Source organism: Bos grunniens, chromosome X (assembly GCF_055505025.1).
Source record: "Bos grunniens cultivar Pamir isolate PY7600 chromosome X, Bosgru_T2T1.0, whole genome shotgun sequence".
NCBI classification, from domain to species: Eukaryota; Metazoa; Chordata; class Mammalia; order Artiodactyla; family Bovidae; genus Bos; species Bos grunniens.
Genome location: NC_141194.1, coordinates 116593166 through 116611340, shown reverse-complemented (window position 1 = coordinate 116611340; position 18175 = coordinate 116593166). Strand labels below are relative to the sequence as shown.

General features: G+C 41.9%; 1 long non-coding RNA gene and 1 pseudogene across 10 annotated transcripts in view; one reads left to right on the top strand and one right to left on the bottom strand.

The window, feature by feature from the left end:
* Positions 1–3773: 3773 nt before the first annotated feature.
* On the bottom strand, positions 3774–7373 carry LOC147341235 (putative MAGE domain-containing protein MAGEA13P; annotated as a pseudogene). The gene is made up of 3 exons (XR_015158276.1): positions 6884–7373; positions 5157–5210; positions 3774–5075 (listed from the first exon to the last, which is right to left on the bottom strand). The product of XR_015158276.1 is annotated as a putative MAGE domain-containing protein MAGEA13P (transcript).
* A 69-nt stretch (positions 7374–7442) lies between these two features.
* The window catches only part of LOC147341234 (uncharacterized), a 325857-nt gene continuing 315124 nt past the window's right edge, over positions 7443–18175 (top strand). Inside the window, exons 1-3 of one of the 9 annotated variants that reach the window (XR_015158285.1) lie at positions 7443–7537; positions 8650–8787; positions 9203–9278. This is a non-coding gene — a long non-coding RNA (uncharacterized LOC147341234). The other 8 variants (XR_015158282.1, XR_015158281.1, XR_015158279.1 and 5 more) reach the window with 8 other exon arrangements.

Below are 18175 nucleotides of genomic sequence, written 5' to 3'. Positions count from 1 at the left end.
TATGGACATATGAGAAGCAGAGGATATTAAGAAGAGGTGTCAAGAATATGCAAAACAACTATACAAAAAAGATCCTCACGACCAAGATAATCACGATGGTGTAATCACTCACCTAGAGCCAGACATCCTGGAATGTAAAGTCAAGTGGGCCTTAGGAAACATCACTATGAACAAAGCTAGTGGAGGTGATGAAATTCTGTGGGGAGCTGCCCATGAGAACTGGGTCCTTTGTCCGAAGGACATAGCTCTGGGAGCTGCCTCAGTCCTTGAGGGTTTGCTTGCAAACATAGCTCTCTGTCCCGCCACCCCAGAGATTAGGCGCTTATTTACTGCAGACACCTGGAGTTCTGTGCAAACTTCTCACGCACAGGGAAATGTTATTTGGTGTAAGAAATAATAACAGGGAGCCATTCCCATGCTCTCAAGATTTCTTGTGACTGTTTGTAAGATGTATAGGCCAACCAAAAAAAAATGTCAACTGTCTTGTCTTTCTCATGCTCTTCTGTATAAATATAAGATGCTGAATAAAGTTGGTGTCAGACTGCATCCCTTCGTGGAGACGTGTCTGAACCTCTCGACCCCATCTTTGTTGTAGTCTCTTGCTTTAGTTTCTTTCTTAGCCCCGCCATGCACGTTCTCGGGACCTGATCGACTTTGCTGGCTGGCACCGGCAAAATTCCAATTAAGTGATTTCAAATCTTAAAAGATGATGCTGTGAAAGTGCTCCACTCAACATGCCAACAAATTTGGAAAACTCACCAGTGGCCGTAGGACCTAAAAAGGTCAGTTTTCATTCCAATCCCAAAGAAAGACAATTCCAAAGAATGCTCAAACTACCACACAATTACAGTCATCTCACATGCTAGTAAAGTAATGCTCAAACTTCTCCAAGCCAGGCTTCAACAGTGTGAATCGTGAACTTCCAGATATTCAAGTTGGATCCATAAAAGGCAGAAGAACCAGAGATCAAATTGCCAACATCTCTTGGATCATAGAAAAAGCAAGAAAGTTCCAGAAAAAAAATGTACTTTTACTTTATTGACTATGCCAAAGTCTTTGACTGTGTAGATCACAACAAACTGTGGACAATTCTTAAAGAGATGGGAGTACCAGACCACCTGATCTGCCTCTTGAGAAATCTTTATGCAGGTCAGGAAGCAACAGTTAGAACTGGACATGGAACAATATACTGGTTCCAAATCTGGAAAGGAGTACATCAAGGTTGTATATTGTCACAATACTTATTTAACTTATATGCAGAGTACATCATGAGAAATGCTGAACTGGATGAAGCACAAGCTGGAATCAAGATTGCTGGGAGAAATATCAGTAACTTCAGATATACAGATGATACCACCCTTATGGCAGAAAGTGAAGAACCAAAAATTCTCTTGATGAATGTGAAAGAGGAGAGTGAAAAGCTGGCTTAAAACTCAACACTGAAAAACTAAGTTCATGGCATGTGGTCCCATCACTTTATGGCAAATAGATGGAGAAACAGTGGAAACAGTGACAGACTTTATTTTTGGGGGCCTCCAAAATAACTGCAGATGGTGACTAGAGCCATGAAATTAAAAGACGCTTGCTCATTTGAAGAAAAGTTATGGCCAACCTAGACGGCATATTAAAAAGCAGAGACATTATTTTGCCAACAAAGGTCCATCTAGTCAAAGCTATGGTTTTTCCAGTAGTCACATATGGATGTGACAGTTGGACTATAACAAAAGCTGAGCACCGAAGAATTGATGCTTTTGAACTGTGGTGTTGGAGAAGACTCTCGAGAGTCCCTTGGACAGCAAGGAGATCCAACCTGTCCATCCTAAAGGACATCAGTCCTGAATATTCATTGGAAGGACTGATGCTGAAGCTGAAACTCCAATACTTTGGCCACCTGATGTGAAGAACTGACTCTTTTAAAAAGTCTGTGATGCTGGGAAAGATTGAGGGTAGGAAGACAAGGGGATGACAGAGGATGAGATAAGTGGATTTATCACTGATTCAATGGACATGAATTTGAGTAAGCTCTGGGAGTTGGTGATGGACAGGGAGGCCTGGCATGCTGCAGTCCATGGGGTTGCAAAGAGTCAGACACAACTGAGCGACTGAACTGAACACCTCTCAGAATATGTAGTGCTGTAAGACATCAGAGACCTAATAAGTCAAATATGCTGCTTTGTAAACAAAATTCCATAAAATTCTCCTTGGATAATATGTAATTAAATCAGGTGTGGGTTAGTCTTCCGGAGATGAATTCCACTCAAAAGTCTTAGAATTCAAGTCAAAGACTAAGTCTTTTTTTTCCATCCCAGCTGTTCTCCCATCCAAAAATGGTATTCTCATTTTCCCCTGATCGAAAATCTAGTTCTTGTTTAGATTTGGCCACAGTGCACTCAAGATAACCTAATTACAATGTCATCTTAATGTAGAAGTCTCTGGGTCTCTCAGGCCAGGGAAAAGAATGCCAGCCTAGCAACTTCTTGGCATCACTTCCAGAGAGTATTATCCTATTTTTCAGGAAATACTTGCTGATGATTTGTATAGAACGCCTAGTTCATACACTGGGGTTTTACAAGAATTCAGGACACTTTCCATACTTGCTTGGGTAGGGATTGCCCTCTGATTTATCCAGGATCCAAAAGGAACTGCTAAGAACACCTCCATTCCAGACTTTTCTCTCAATTGTGCTTGTGCTTAGTCACTCAGTTATGACTGACTCTTTGTGACCCCATGGACTGTATAGCCTGCCAGGCTCCTCTGACCATGGAGATTCTTCAGGCCAGAAAACAGGAGTGGGTTGCCATACCCTCCTCCAGAGGATCTTCCTGACCCAGAGATGTAACCCAGGTCTCCCGCATTGCAGGTGGATTCTTTACCATCTGATCCACCAGGGAAACCCTCTATCAATTGTGAGACACAGCTTTTGAGAGTTAGGCCCCTGCCACCACCCAGAATAACTGAAAATGAACCCCTACATAAGCGACTGTGGTTTCCTAAAGCCTTAAGCCATCTTGGCTCAGGGTATTTATACTTACCTGCTCTTCCCTGGAACCCCACCTTCTCACCTGTTCTTTTACCCTAATGGCTCCTAGAGGATGCCTCACCATCTCTTCATCTGATTGCTGCTTCTAGACCCTGCCAATCTCTGGGAGGGATGTGTCCTGCTTAGGCTAGGATGACCATCTCTAACACAGGGCTTTCCATCAATTCATGTTTGGCAAAGAAATGAATCAGTGAGAAAGATTTAAGATTTACTTTCTCTCATGTTCTTGAATAAGCCAAGCATATCCAGGTATGTATCATTTAATAAAAACTACAGACTAGAAGAGATAAGTGAACCTATTTAGCCATCCTTTATACTTTTCTTGTATTCCTGCATGCATGCATGCTAACTGCTTCACTTGTGTCTGACTCTTTGCAACCCCACAGACTATAGAACACCAGGCTCCTCTGTCCATGGAATTGTCCAGGCAAGAATACTGGAGTGGGTTGTCATTTCCTTCTCCAGAGATCTTCCTGACCCAGGGATTGAATCCACCATCTTCTGTGGTTCTGCATTGCAAGCAGATTCTTTACCACTGAGCCACTTAGGAAGTCCCTTCATCCTTAACTTTTCTGCTGGGTACTTTCACATTTCCAAGCAAATCCTATTCTAATGCCTTGTTTCAGATCACAAGGAAAGTTGGGGGGTTTCTCAGTGTGTTTGCAAAATTGTAAAACTCTTATATGCGATAAACAGCTATAACTGTGTGATCATTGTCACTCATAAGCTTAGATTCTGGAGCTAATTAAACTTTATTAAACAATATTTGGGGGAGAAAAACAAATAACAACAAAAAAAAGTTATATGTCCAAATCACCCATATACAATAGAAACATGAAAATGCTAATAGACTGTTCCACCCTAGCCCTCCATTACATGGAACACTGACTGTTGTCTTCAGATGAAGACCGAAGAAACTGCTTTGGACTTCACTCAGGGCACAAGAGGTTGCTGGACATGACACTGGAATTTTCACTGGCCATGGCCAGTAGTATCATCCCCGGGGGCAGTTCTGGCCTGGGCTCTCTCATCTCTCAAAGCTTCCTCATACCAGAATAAGAAGGAAGTGGGGTCAGTCCCACTGATCTTGGCAAAAAACTCCAGGACTTTCATCTTGCTGGTTTCAGCATAGGCCCTTGGACCCCAAAGGAATTCATAGCGTGGAGGATCACTGTGAGGCACCTGCCGATACTGTAGATATTGTTCCTCCACCAAATCTTTGGTGATGAGTTTCCTGGGCTCCCCATAGATGAAATCCTCCTGCCCAGCATACACCCCCATCGTATTCAATGCTTTCCAGATTTTCTCCTCAGGGGCACAGTTGCCTTCCATGAAGATCATACCCAGGATAAGTATCAGGAAGCCAGTCTTGGGCATTCCCCCATCATTACTCAGCATCCCATCATAGGTGAGGTTGAGCGTTTTGACAAGCTCATAGGAGTGTCCCGTGGGGTCCACTTCTTTCACTTCAATGCCAAAGACAACCTCCATGCACTCACAGACTTTGCTGAAGATCTCAGGGAAGTTTTCCTTGTGTTCTCTGATGACACTCCTCAGCATTTCTGCTTTTGTGATGGGTTCCTTTGTTACATATTTGACACACAGGAACTGCATCAGTTCAGCCACCTTGTTGTTTAGCTCACCACTGAGCGAGGACTCAGGATCTGGTGGAGTCTGGGAGATGCTGGGCTCCTCCTCCAATTGGCTTCTGGAATTCTCATCAGTTTGACTCAGTGGAGTGGCTGAGGTGGCAGTGGGTGAGAAGCAGGCTCCCTGAGAACTCTGGACAGCACTCAGTGCCCCAGTGGCAGGCACCTCCTCTGTAGTTCCAGGGATCAATGGGGTAAGGGAAGAGGAGATGGTGGACTTGGGGCAGGAGGTGGCCTCTTCCTTCTGAGCCATGGGAGCCTGCACACATTCTAGGCCCTGTGCCTCTTTTGGGGCCTGAAGGTCTTCCTCAAGCTTGCAGCACTCACTCTTCTGACCCAGAGACATGATGGCTGGTATTGGATGTAGCCAGCAGGACAATGGGACCCTGGGGGAGCAAGAGAGATGGTCAGTGGCCTCAGCTGAGAAAATTCCCCCACCCAGGATAGCTCTGACAAAGGAAGCTTACAGGTCTCCTCTTTAGGGGAGCTCCCAGGTGTCACGGGCTGCTGTTCTTGTCAGCCTAAGAACGAAAGAAGCAAGATAGTTCCTCAGGGTAGAGCCCAAGGATTCCAGGGCTGAGAGTAGGCCAGGTGGGGTCAGGCACTGTGGATTCTGTTTTGGGGTGGGCAGGACCTTGGGAGACATTCAGGGTGTGCACCTCGTTTTGACTGCTGCAGCTGTTCAGGCCTTCTCTCATATGCTGACCTGAGAACCCAGGCCTCAGAGTATGGCTGTCACCTCCCAGATCTTAGAACTCTTGAGGAGGGAAACTGAAAGGATTCCTCAGGATGCAGACTACAGACACAGTTGTGGGCCCTGCAGTATTGGCAGCAGTGGTGGGGCCAAGCTCTGTGATGTCCCTACTGTCGTGAGGTGGATGGTTCCCTCAGTGCTCCTTCAGAGTCCCAGCACTTTCCCCTGCCAGCATCTAGGCCCTATCGCTCTGCTGACGTCCCCCAGAGGAAGAAGAGAAGGGGCGCCACATCGGACTCCACTTGCCCAGGGTCTCCCAAGGCTGCTAGCAGGGGCTGCGCAGGTTTCAGAGGCGGGAGAGGGGGGCCACCCATATCTAGGCTAGGAGGGCCCATCATACGATTCATCTTTACACCTGACCAAGCCCGCCTCACATCCTCCACAGCTGAGCAGACTTGGCATCCTCAGGTTGCAGCCTTGCTTCTCTGTGAGGGACCCAAGCCCCATGATGGGAGCACAACCTACCACTACCGGCCGCCTCTGCCCAAGGCCTCTCCGGTACCACAGCAGGGTAGAGGCCATCTGTTCTGGGGTAGGGGGTACCCTCCAATCTGCCTTCCCATCTGGGCAGGTTCTCAGCCAGCCCTCACCTGACATCTCCTTGAGCCTGCCCTCCCCGACACCAGAGTGCCTAGAGTCCACACCCAGTGGCTCCTACCTGAGGTCTCCCAGGCTGGAGCAAGGAGCAGGGCAGGTTTCCGTGGGCCACCCTTTCTCTGCAGTGAGGACCCCTTGGTTCTGCTCAGTGTCGTCACAGCTACTCCTGACAGGGTAGAGTTGGGTCAGGGAGTGGCCCAGGGCTGAGCACAGCCTCTTGGTTTTGGTGGGGCTCTGAATGTCTGCACGGAAAACCTTTCTTTGCTGTCTCTCAGTGTCCTCACGTCAAGGTGGGGCCGCCCCTAGGACTTCACCCCCTACTGGCCCCAGGCCATCCCTGAGGAAGCCTCACCCCTTTCAGACTCTGAAAGCTGAAGTAGGAAACATCACAACGGAAACCCTTCCTTGGGCAGATAGTAAGGACAGGGCTGGGCCCACCTTTCTGCAGTGGTGGGCCTCCCCTTCACCAGTCTCTTATGGGCCTTGCTTTCATGCCTAGTGAGAGGGTCTGGGCCTTCTTGGCCTGCCGACCTGATGCCCCATCAGACCGATCATCTCGCCTCCCAAGATCCCCGACCCAGAATGGGGAGAGGGCTTATCCTGCCAGCACTTGCCCAGGTCTCTGGGGCTGACACCACTGGTTGGGGTGAATTTCTGTGAGGATACCCCTCTGGCTCTAAGGTGGGCAACATCTCAGTCCTCAAGGTGTTCCTATTTACTCCTGTCAGGGCCTGGGTCCCCTTTCTTCTGCTGGTCTGAGATGTGCCCTGCAGGCCAAGAGCACCATCTCCGTGAGGCCATGACAGTGAAGTGTGGATGGGAGGGGTCATCTGTCAACCATACCTGGGGCCTCATGAGGCAGATGGAAAAGGCAGGTGTCTGCAGTTTCTTCAGGATCCTCCCTCTGACAACTGGCAGAGTCTGGGTCTCGTCCCTTTGCTGACCTGAGTGCAATCACTGCAGTTGAAGCCTCGTCTTCAGATTCCCAAGGTTGAAGTCGGCAACTACATCCAAGGACCCTGCATAGGGCCTCCGAGAGCTGAAAACGGGCTCAGAAGAAGTGGAGACCCATTCTCTTCTGTTTGGTGGGCAATTCAGTCATCCCACAGGATCAGTTTGACTCTTGGAATTGCCGGCGCCCCCTCCCCCTGAGGGCCACTTCCCTTAATCACGGGTCACCTTGGAGTTCGCAAGAGTCAGAAAAGAGGAGGGCAGTGCAGATCCCGACAAACCTACTGGGAGTCTCCCAGGATTGACATCAGGGATGGAACAGGGTACTGCAGGGACCACACGGTTCTGGGGGGCGGGGTTTGGACTCCTCAGTCCTCACTCATAAATGTACTTCTCTTGGCTGCTGCCTTCCTGATTAAATGCTCTCTGGTAGGTTCCTTCTTTTCTGCCAGCTGAGATGCGTTTGCTCAGCTGCAAACCTTCCAGAGAAAGGTTTCGGTTCCCAAGCTAGATGCTAGATGGGAGAGCAGCACTGCCCCATGACAGGTGGTGGATATTCAGAAAAACAGCTCGTCTTCCTGTGGGTCTCTTCACCAGCCAGAATACACTTTGGAAACATTTTGTTCTAACACTTTATTTCCTACACTGAAGTGGGAGACCAGTGTGATTTGGGGAGGTCCTGCTCTTTTGAAGTTCTCACACTGAATTATCCAGTATAGTGATTTCCATTTTTCTTAAGCCTCATTGATATTAAGGAATATATTTTATGAATATATTTTATTTTTATATTTTATGAAGCATCTTTTTATGAAGGATCTGTTTGTGTCTGTGTTTTACCCTTATAGTTGCTATTCCACTTTTAGAACATTCTTTTTATCAAAAATATGTTTTCACTTATGGACATGGGAAGAGGGGAGGAGAGGGTGAGATGTATGGAGAGAGTAACATTGAAATTTACATTACCATTTGTAAAATAGATAGCCAATGGGAATTTGCTGTATGCCTCAGGAAACTCAAACAGTGGCTCTGTACCAACCTAGAGGGGTGGGATGGGGTGGGAGATGGGAGTAAGGTTCAAAAGGGAGGGGATATATGTATACCTAAGGCTGATTCATGTTGAGGTTTGACAGAAAACAACAAAATTCTATAAAGCAATCATTCTTTAATTAAAACATAAATAAATTAAAAAATATGTTTTCAAGGCCAGGCTTCACTTACTCAAGTGATTTCAGGTGGTGATTAACACAGGCTCTGGAGTCATACTGCATCAATCTACCTAATTTTTCCTGAAACTGACCTGGGCCTACTGGCCTCTGTGGGCTGAGGTGGTATGTTTAAAAATACTCCTCCCACCTCCCTTCATTTGAGGTGTATTTTTGGCTATGGACCTTCACAAACTTGTCTGCCACTTCCCACCCTCTCACCAAGTACCACATCTTTTTTCTCCACCAAGGGTTTCTCATGTTTTTTTGTTTAGACTTAGTTGTTGATATTTTTGGTGGGCTGAAAAATGGCCCTCCCAAAGATCTCCTATTCCAATCCCTAGAGCCTTCTTTGGGAAAAGGGTCTTTAAAGATGTAATTAAGAATCTTTCTATGGGGGGATTAGCCTGGATTATCCAGGTGGGTCCTAAATAGAATCACATGTTTCCTTACAAGACAGAGGCAGGAGAACTGACAAGCTGAGAAGGCAATGTGAAGATGGAGCAGAGAGCTATTTGGAGATGTTGACCTTGAAGATTTCAGTCATGTTCCCATAAGCCAAGGAATGCCAGAAGTTACAAGAAGCTAGAAAAGGTAAGGAATGGGCTTTCCCCTAGAGCAGGGGTCCCCAACCTCTGGGGTCTAATGCCTGATGATCTGAGGTGGAGCTGATGTAATACTAGAAATACAGTACACAATGTCATGTGCTTGAATCATCCTGAAACCATCCCTCCCTCTGTCCATGGAAAAATTTGTCTTCCACACAACTGATCCCTGGTGCCAAAAGCTTGGGGACCGCCAACCTACAGTTTCCAGAGGGCATGTGGGCTTTCCAGTAGCATCATTTCAGCCTAATGGAATTGATTTTGGACATCTGGCTTTCAGAACTGTAAGAGAATAAATTTCTGTTGCTTAAGACACCCAGTTCATGGTAGTTTAATACAGCAATCCTAGGAGACTAATACAACATTTTTTATTTTCTTTCATTCTCCCTTCTGTGGTTTTCCAGGTTTGATTTTGGGAGTGGAGGACAGCAGCCCAAACTTGATTGACATTTTAGCAACTATACGTAAGTCACTAAATCTGTAAGTAACTCAAGGAGAATTGACGTCTTTACCGTATTTTGTTTCACATCAGTGAACATGGCATATTTCAATTTTGAGGGGACTTAAAAAAAAATCTTAATCTATCAGGAAAGTTTTATGTTTGCCTTCTTAAAGATATCATATACATTTTTTTGTGTGATTTGTAATTCTTTTTAGATGGATTCTGGATTTTGTTGCTGTTACATGTGCTAATTTGTGAATGGGATTTTGTCTATTACATGGGGTAATTAATTATGGCCTTTGTGTGCCAAAGCTTTTCACTTAATTGTATTGACTAATCTCCCATACATGTTCTTTCTGAAGTCTTTTATTTATTTGGATATTCTACACAGTGATTCCTTTTAATTTTCTAGGCAGATGATGATATTGTTACAAGTACATCTCTTTACAATATTTATATACCTTATTCATTTTGGTATCTGTATCTCTGGCTTTGTGTTCCAGTGCAATTTTGATCAGTAGATGTGAGAATATATGTCTTGTTCATGACTTGAATGAGAATACTTCTGACATTTTACACCTGACTATGTTTGGTGTATAATTTAGGAAAAGCAAGTTCTTTCTAAGTTTGCTAGAAGTTTGTACCATTAACTCATGTTGAATTTCTCTCAGAGGCTTTTTCTATATCCATTGGCACAATCATATTTTTTTTTTCTCTTCTAATTTGTTATTGTATGGAACTACAACTGAAAATATTTTCTAATGTTAAATCATATTTTCATTTCTTGGGCACAGCCCATTTGCTCATTTAATTCACTACTTTGTTGACTATGCTATTTTATGCTATTTATTACTACATGAATGAGCTTTGTTCAAGTATTCTTTTCATGGGGATGGAGGGCAATGTCCTCATTTGGTTTCTGAAACAAGGAGAGCTGGCTGGGGAAAATGAGTTGCATAATTTCCCCTCTCCCTTTTTGTGGGTATGCCTTAGAAAAGTTTGTTTTCTTTCTTTCAGAAGACCGCTCTCTAGGTTGTGTGGTATACTTCCATTAGGAGGTGTATAATGCCTGGTCTTTCTTTGTGAAGATGTCAGCAGTCCATGATTATTACGTTTATCAATCCTTTAGGGGTCACAGAATGTTCATTCTCATTCTTTCTTACTCTACTAGCTGAAATAACCTCTATATGTGGAAACATTTCTTTGTCCACCGTGTGGTTATCCTGAGGGAACTTATGTTCCCTTGTATTAAAATCTCTTCATCTAAATTTTGTACAAGTCTATGTCATGCTTTTGTCCTGATCTTTTTTTAGTAACCATATTTGCAAATATGATCATCTTATAAAAACTTATGTTAATTGGCTCTGCTGTTTCTATTTCATTTTTTCTGCATTTATCTTCATTATTTCCTGGTTTCTATTTCTTTAGATTGAATATGCTATTAACTCTGTACTTTCTTGAGGTATTTATCTGTTCTAAATATTTCTTATTTTCTAAGACATCTATTGAAAACTATACATTTCTCACTGAGTATCACTTGGGCTGTATCATACAGATAGTATTATATAGCTTCATGTGTACTGCTTAAAAATTTTGCAAGTTGAATATATCATTATTTCTTATGCTATTATAATCTATATATGTATGTATATATATACACACACTAAAGTGTGTAAAAACATTTTTGAGTAGGATTTAAAGAGGACAAAAGAGAATATTAAGAGGAGGTTTCATGATCCAGGGGTGTTTGGTTTTGGGTTATTAATTATAACAGACACAAACATATTTGACTATCAGTGACTGAGTTGGGTTTATCCCATAAAGGTGAATAAGTTTAATGCTAGAAAATCTGTCACTATGATTGGTCACACATGTTAAAGTCAGGGATTGTCCAGGCAAATAGAAACTACAGTAAAGATATAACACAGGGAATTTAATGTAGGGGATCAGGTTCACAACTGATAGAAAAGCCGAACAAGGGAGAATTGGGGAACCCAACAATTAGCAACTTGAGGAAGTCACTCCCACCTCTATCCTGAGAAGAAAAAGAAAGATGGTAGTATTATTGGAGTCTAATTGTTGCATTCAATAGGATCGGGAGGCATGGTGGGCCAGTCTTAAGGGAGTTGAAGCCATGGAGAAAATGTAGCCATGGAACGAGAGCCACCTGATCTAGAGGAAAAAGGAGAAAAACTCTAGCTGCTTAATTCATCTGCATTGTAATCTCCTGCTGGTGCCTACAGTTGGCTGAACCAAGATGGCAACAAAATGTTAGTGAGTTTACAAATTACAGGCTGCAGGTGTCAGCCACTACATCATAGAGAGCAGGGCAGGGGATGAGGGAGGGATAGTCAGTTCAGTCACTCAGTCATGTCCAACTCTGTGTGACCCCATGGACTGCAGCACACCAGGCTTCCCTGTCCATCACCATCTCCCGGAGCTTACTCAAACTCATGTCCTTTGAGTCAGTGATGCCATCCAACCATCTCATCCTCTGTCATCCCGTTCTCCTGCCTTCAATCTTTCCCAGCATCAGGGTCTTTTCCAATGAGTCGGCTCTTCCCATCAGGTGGCCAAAGTATTGGAGCTTTAGCTTCAGCATTAGGCCTTCCAATGAATATTTAGGACTGATTTCCTTTAGGATGGACTGGTTCGATCTCCTTGTAGTCCAAGGGACTCTCAAGAGTCTTCTCCAACACCACAGTTCAAAAGCATCAATTCTTTGGTATGCAGCTTTAAAAAACAAAAATTGTTTTTTTTTAATTGAAGGATAATTGCTTTACAGAATTTTGTTGTTTTTTGTCAAACCTCAACATGAAACAGACATAGTTATACATATATTCCCTCCCTTTTGATCCTCCCTCCCATCTCCCACTGCATCCCACCCATCTAGGTTGATACAGAGCCCCTGTTTGAGTTTCCTGAGACATATAGCAAATTCCTGTTGGCTGTCTATTTTACACATGGCAATGTAAGTTTCCATGTTACTATCTCCATACATCTGACCCTCTCCTCCCCTCTCCTCATGTCCATAAGTCTAGTCTCTCTATGTCTGTTTCTCCACTGCTGCCCTGCAAATAAATTCTTCAATACTGTTTTTCTAGATTCTGTATATATGCATTAGTATACGATATTTATCTTTCTATTTCTAACTTACTTCACTCTGTATAATAGGTTCTAGGTTCATTCACCTCATTAGAAATGACTCAAATGTGTTCCTTTTTATGGCTGAGTAATATTTCATTGTGTATATGAATCAAAACTTCTTTATCCATTCATCTGTTGAAAGACATCTCGGTTGCTTTCACATTCTAACTATTGTAAATAGCGCTGCAATGAACAAGCACTCAGCCTTTTTTTATGGTCCAACTTTCACATCCGTACATGACTGCAGTAAAAACCATAGTCTTGACTATACAAAACTTTGTCGGTGAAGTGATGTCTCTGCTTTTTAATATGCTGTCTAGGTTGGTCATAGCTTTACTTCCAAGGATCAGGTGTCTTTTAATTTCATGGCTGCAGTCACCATCTACAGTGATTTTGGAGCCCAAGAAAATAAAGCCTGTCACTGTTTTTATTGTTTGCTCATCTATTTGCCATGAAGTGATGGGACCAGAATCCATGATCTTAGTTTTCTGAATGTTGAGTTTTAAGCCAGCATTTTCACTCTCCTCTTTTACTTTCATCAAGAGGCTCTTTAGTTCCTCTTTGCTTTCTGCCATACGGGTGGTGTAATCTGCATATCTGAAGTTATTCATATTTCTTGTGGCAATCTTGATTCCAGCTTGTGCTTCATCCAACTCAGCATTTCGCATGATGTACTCAGCATATAAGTTAAATAAGCAGGGTGACAATATACAGCCTTGACATACTCCTTTCCCTATTTGGAACCAGTCTATTGTTCCATGCCCAGTTCTAACTGTTGCTTCTTGACATGCATACATGTTTCTCAGGAGGCTAGTAAGGTGGTCTGCCATTCCCATCTCTTTGCCATTCCCATCTCTTTAAGAATTTTCCACAGTTTGTTGTGATCCACATAGTCAAAGGCTTTGGAATATTCAATGAAGCAGATGTTTTTCTGGAATGCTCTTGCTTTTTCTATGATCCAACATATGTTGGCAATTTGGTCTCTGGTTCCTCTGCCTTTTCTAAATCCAACTTGAACTTCTGGAAGTTCTCGATTCATGTACAGTTGAAGCATGGCATGGAGAGTTTGAGCATTACTTTGCTAGCTTGTGAAATGAGTGCAATTTTGCAGTAGTTTGAACATTCTTTGGCATTGCCTTTCTTTGGGACTGGAATTAAAGCTGACCTTTTCCAGTCCTGTGGCCACTGCTGGGTTTTCCAAATTTGCTGGCATACTGAGTGCAGCACCTTCATAGCATCATCTTTTAGGATTTGAAATAGCTCAGCTGGAATTCCATCACCTCCACTAACTTTGTTCATAGCAATGCTTCCTAAGGCCCACTTGATTTCACTGTCTAAGGTGTCTGGCTCTAGGTGAGTGATCACACCATTGTGGTTATCTGGGTTATGAAGATCTTTTTTTGTAGAGTTGTTTTGCATGTTCTTGCCACCTTTTTTTTTTTTTTTTTTTGCCACCTCTTCTTAATATCTTCTGCTTCTGTTAGGTCCATACCATTTCTGTCCTTTATTGTGCCTATCTTTGCATGAAGTGTTCCCTTGGTATCTCTGATTTTCTTGAAGAGATTTCTAGTGTTTCCCATTCTATTGTTTTCCTCTATTTCTTTGCATTGTTCACTGAGGAAGGCTTTCTTATCTCTCCTTGCTGTTCTTTGCTACTCTGCATTCAGATGGGTATATTTCCTTTACTCCATATACCATATGTTTATACTATATTGTAGTCTATGAAGTATGCAATAGCATTATGTTGAAAAAATGTACATATCTTGATTTACATAATATGTTGTTTCTAGAAAAATGCTATCATCCAACAATTCTGGATTGCCAGAAACCTTCAACTTGTAAAAAAAACTCCATTATATCTACAAAGCACAATAAAATGAGACATGCCTGTAACACAAAAAAAGGGGAAAAGACTTGAATAGTTATCCAGTGAAGATATACAAATGGCCAATAAGCACATCAAGGATGCTCAACATCACTAGTCTTTAGAGCAATGCCAATCAAAACCACAATGAGATACCTTTTCACACCCACTACGTGGATGTAATTTTTTAAAACAATGTTATTCCATTCTTTTTAATGGCTGAGTAATATTCCATTGTATATATGTACTGTGTCTTTTTTATTCTTCTGTTAATGTACATTTAGGTTGCTTCTGTGTCTTGACTATTGTAAACAGTGTTGTAATGAACATTACAGTGCATGCATCTTTTTGAATTATGGTTTCCTCTGGATATATGCCCAGAAGTGGAATTCCTGGGTCATATGGTAGTTCTGTTCCTAGTTTTTTAAGGACTCTCCATACTGTTCTCTATAGTGGTTGTACCAATTTACATTCCCGCCAACAGTGTAGGAGAGTTCCCTTTCTTCACACCCTCTCCAGCATTTATTGTTTGTAGATTTTTGGATGATGACCATTCTGATTGGTGTGAGGTGATATATCATTATAGTTTTGACCTATATTTCATTGATCATCTTTTCATGTGCCTCTTGGACATCTGTATGTCTTCTTTGGAGAAATGTCTATTTAGGTATGTCTATTTCTTTTTCTTTATTGGGTTGTTTGTTTTTGTGGTGTTGAGCTGTATGAGCTATTTGTAAAATTTGGAGACTAATTCTTTGTCAGTCACATCATTTGCAAATATTTTCTCCCATTCTGTGGGGTGTCTTTTCATTTTGTTTTTGGTTTCCTTTCTGTGCAAAAGCTTTTGAGTTTACCTCTGTCCCATTTGTTTACTTTTGTTTTTATTTCCATTACTCTTGGAGATGGATTAAAAAAGGTATTCCTATGATTTATGTCAGAGAATGTGGATGGACCTGGAGATTATCATACTAAGTGACGTAAGTCAGAGAGAGAAAGACAAATATCATATGATATTGCTTATATGTGGTATCTAAAAAGCAGTGATAAAAATGAACTTATTTACAAGATAGAAACAGAGAATGAACTTATGGTTACCAGGATGAAAGGGTAGGGGAAGAAATAGATTGGGAGTTTGAAATGACATGTATATACTACTGTACTTAAAATAGATAACTAACAAGGACCTACTGTATATAGCATGGGGAACTCTGCTCAATACCTTTTAATAACCTAAATGGGAAAAGAATTTGAAAAGGTATAGATTCATGTATATGTATAACTGAACCACATTGTTGTACATCTGAAACTAACACAACATTGCTAATCAGTTATACTCCAATATAAAACAAAAATTAAGGGAAAAAAAAAACAAACCAAAAAAAGAAAAATGACAAGTGTTAGCATGGATATGGAAAAACTAAAAACACCTTGCATTGCTTGTGGGGATGTAAAATGGTGTACCTAGTTTGGAAATTTATTGACTTTATTTGTTGACCTTGTATTCTGCAACCTTCTTATGCTTACTTATTAATTCTAGGGTCCATGCACAGATTTGAATATAGATATTGGTCTTGTGGACACAGGAATATGTGTTCAAAGAGAGCACATAACACTGTGGTCCTCTGCACAGTGTAAAGGTTCTCTGCACGGTAAAAAGGCAAGCAAGGAAGCTCTTCTTTAATGACACCATGAACCAATTCTATAGGCTGAGGATTGAAGAAATTCTGGAAGTTAGAGGTTCTCAAATTCATTTACACAAGTATCACTATTCCATATTCCAGCTTCCAACTCTTTACCTTTTAGAGCTTTGACTTGGACAGGCCACTTGCCCAGCATAAGAATCCATTCAACATTTTTCTGAAATTGTGGTGATTGCAGCAATTAAGTCCTGAGTCTGATCTTTAGCTCTGTCAGACCTGTGGTAGCAGATGAGTCTCTTTACACACTGCTAAGGAGAGGGGCATGGTAGCCCACTCTAGTATTCTTGCCTGGAGAATTCAATGCACAGAACAGCCTGCTGAGCTACAGCCCCTGGGGTCACAAAGAGTCAGACATGACTGAGCAACTAACAGAAAAGGAGCCATCTAACTTATATTGTGCCTTCATTTGGTGATTGATTGTACAGAACTTGATTGATCGAACAGAACTTGTTATTTTTTTCTTTGCAAAGTATCACCCGCCCTGAACAATGACCACCACATTGTACAAATGTTATTACAGTTTCTCCCTTTTTTCTTAAATGCCAGAGAGATTGCATAAGCCAATACATTCCCTTTCACTTGGACCTCCTCTAAGTTCACAACAGATGAATAACTACTTCAACATTCCAGGGAATATTAACATGCAACCTACAACTAGTGATTTGCCCGCCAGTTGGGAGTGGCCAAAGTCTATATCTCCCATTCTTAGAATCTGCTTCCTAAGAACACTCCTGATACCAGTTGTCTTAGCATGTATTTCTTTCTCTTTTCTGTCTTTTTTTTTTTTTTTTTTTAAGCCATATGGCTTGCAGGAGCTCATTAGGTTGGTGCAAACATAATTGTGGTTTCGGACTGTGAACTTGAAATAATTATAACAAGGCTTAAAACACATCTTTATGAATAAAAATAGGAACTATTAAAATCAATGTATTTTTGCCAATGAGAAATAAGTTTGTTTATTCCTGTAGTGTAAAATTCCATACTTCGGGATTCGGCAAACTCTTTGAAAGCATTTTCTGCCTCCTGCTGGTTGGTTGTGGAAGCATCTTCCCTGCAAGAAGTTGTCAAGATGCTTGAAAAAGTGGTAGTCAGTTGGCAAGAGGTCAGGTGAATACAGAGGAAGAGGCAAAACTTTGTAGCCCAATTCATTTAACTTCTGAAACATTGGCTGTGCAATGTGTGGTCCAGCGTTGTCATGCAGAAGAAGTGGGCCTTTCTATTGACCAATGCCAGCTGCAGGCATCACAGTTTAAGTGCCTCTCATCAATTTGCTGAGCATACTTCTCAGATGTAATGATTTTGCAGGGATGTAGAAGGCTGTAGTGCATCAGACCAGCAGCAGACCACCAAACAGTAACCATAAATGATTTTTCCATGCAAGTTTGGCTTTGAGAAGTGCTTTGAAGCTACTTGGCCCAACCACTGAACTGATCATCACCGGTTATCATATAAAGTCCACTTTTCATTCCACATCACAAACTGATCGAGATATGGTTCATTGTTTGTGTGTAAAATAAGAGAAGATGATACTTAAAAAATGACAATATTTTTTAGGTTTTAGCCAGCTCATGGAGCACATACTTACTGAGCTTTTTTCACCTTTCCAGTTTGCTTCAAATTCCAAACAACTGTAGAATGGTCAATGTTGAGTTCTTTGCCAAGTTCTCATGTAGTTGTAAGAGGATCGACTTCGATGATGGTTCTCAATTGGTTGTTGTCAACTTCTGATGGCTGGCTACTGTGCTTATAATCTTCAAGGCTCTTGTCTCCTTTTCAAAACTTCTTGAACCAGCAGTTCCTGGGCCAAATGCTTTGTTGATATTGTGAGTTGTCTCTATTGCTTTACCACCCATTTTGGACCAGAATAAGAAAATTGCTCAAATTTGCTTTTTGTCTAACACCAATTCCCTAGTCTAAAATAAATATAAAATATGCAGCAAGTAATAAGTCACTAGCAAAAAAACAAAACAAAAAAAAAACATAAAGCAAGAAATGTGCCTTAAAATGATGTATAGCATAACCACATTTAAGAATGTATTCCAATATCAAATGGCAAATTTCAACAATGCAAAATCATAATTACTTTTGCACCAACTTAATAATTCCCCAACAAGAGATTGGACCTGGGCCATTGGTGGAGTCCTAACCATTGGAGCACCAGGGAATTCCCTTGCATGCATGTGTTTCTTTTCTTAAAAAAAAAATTGTCCTTCAAATAATTTTG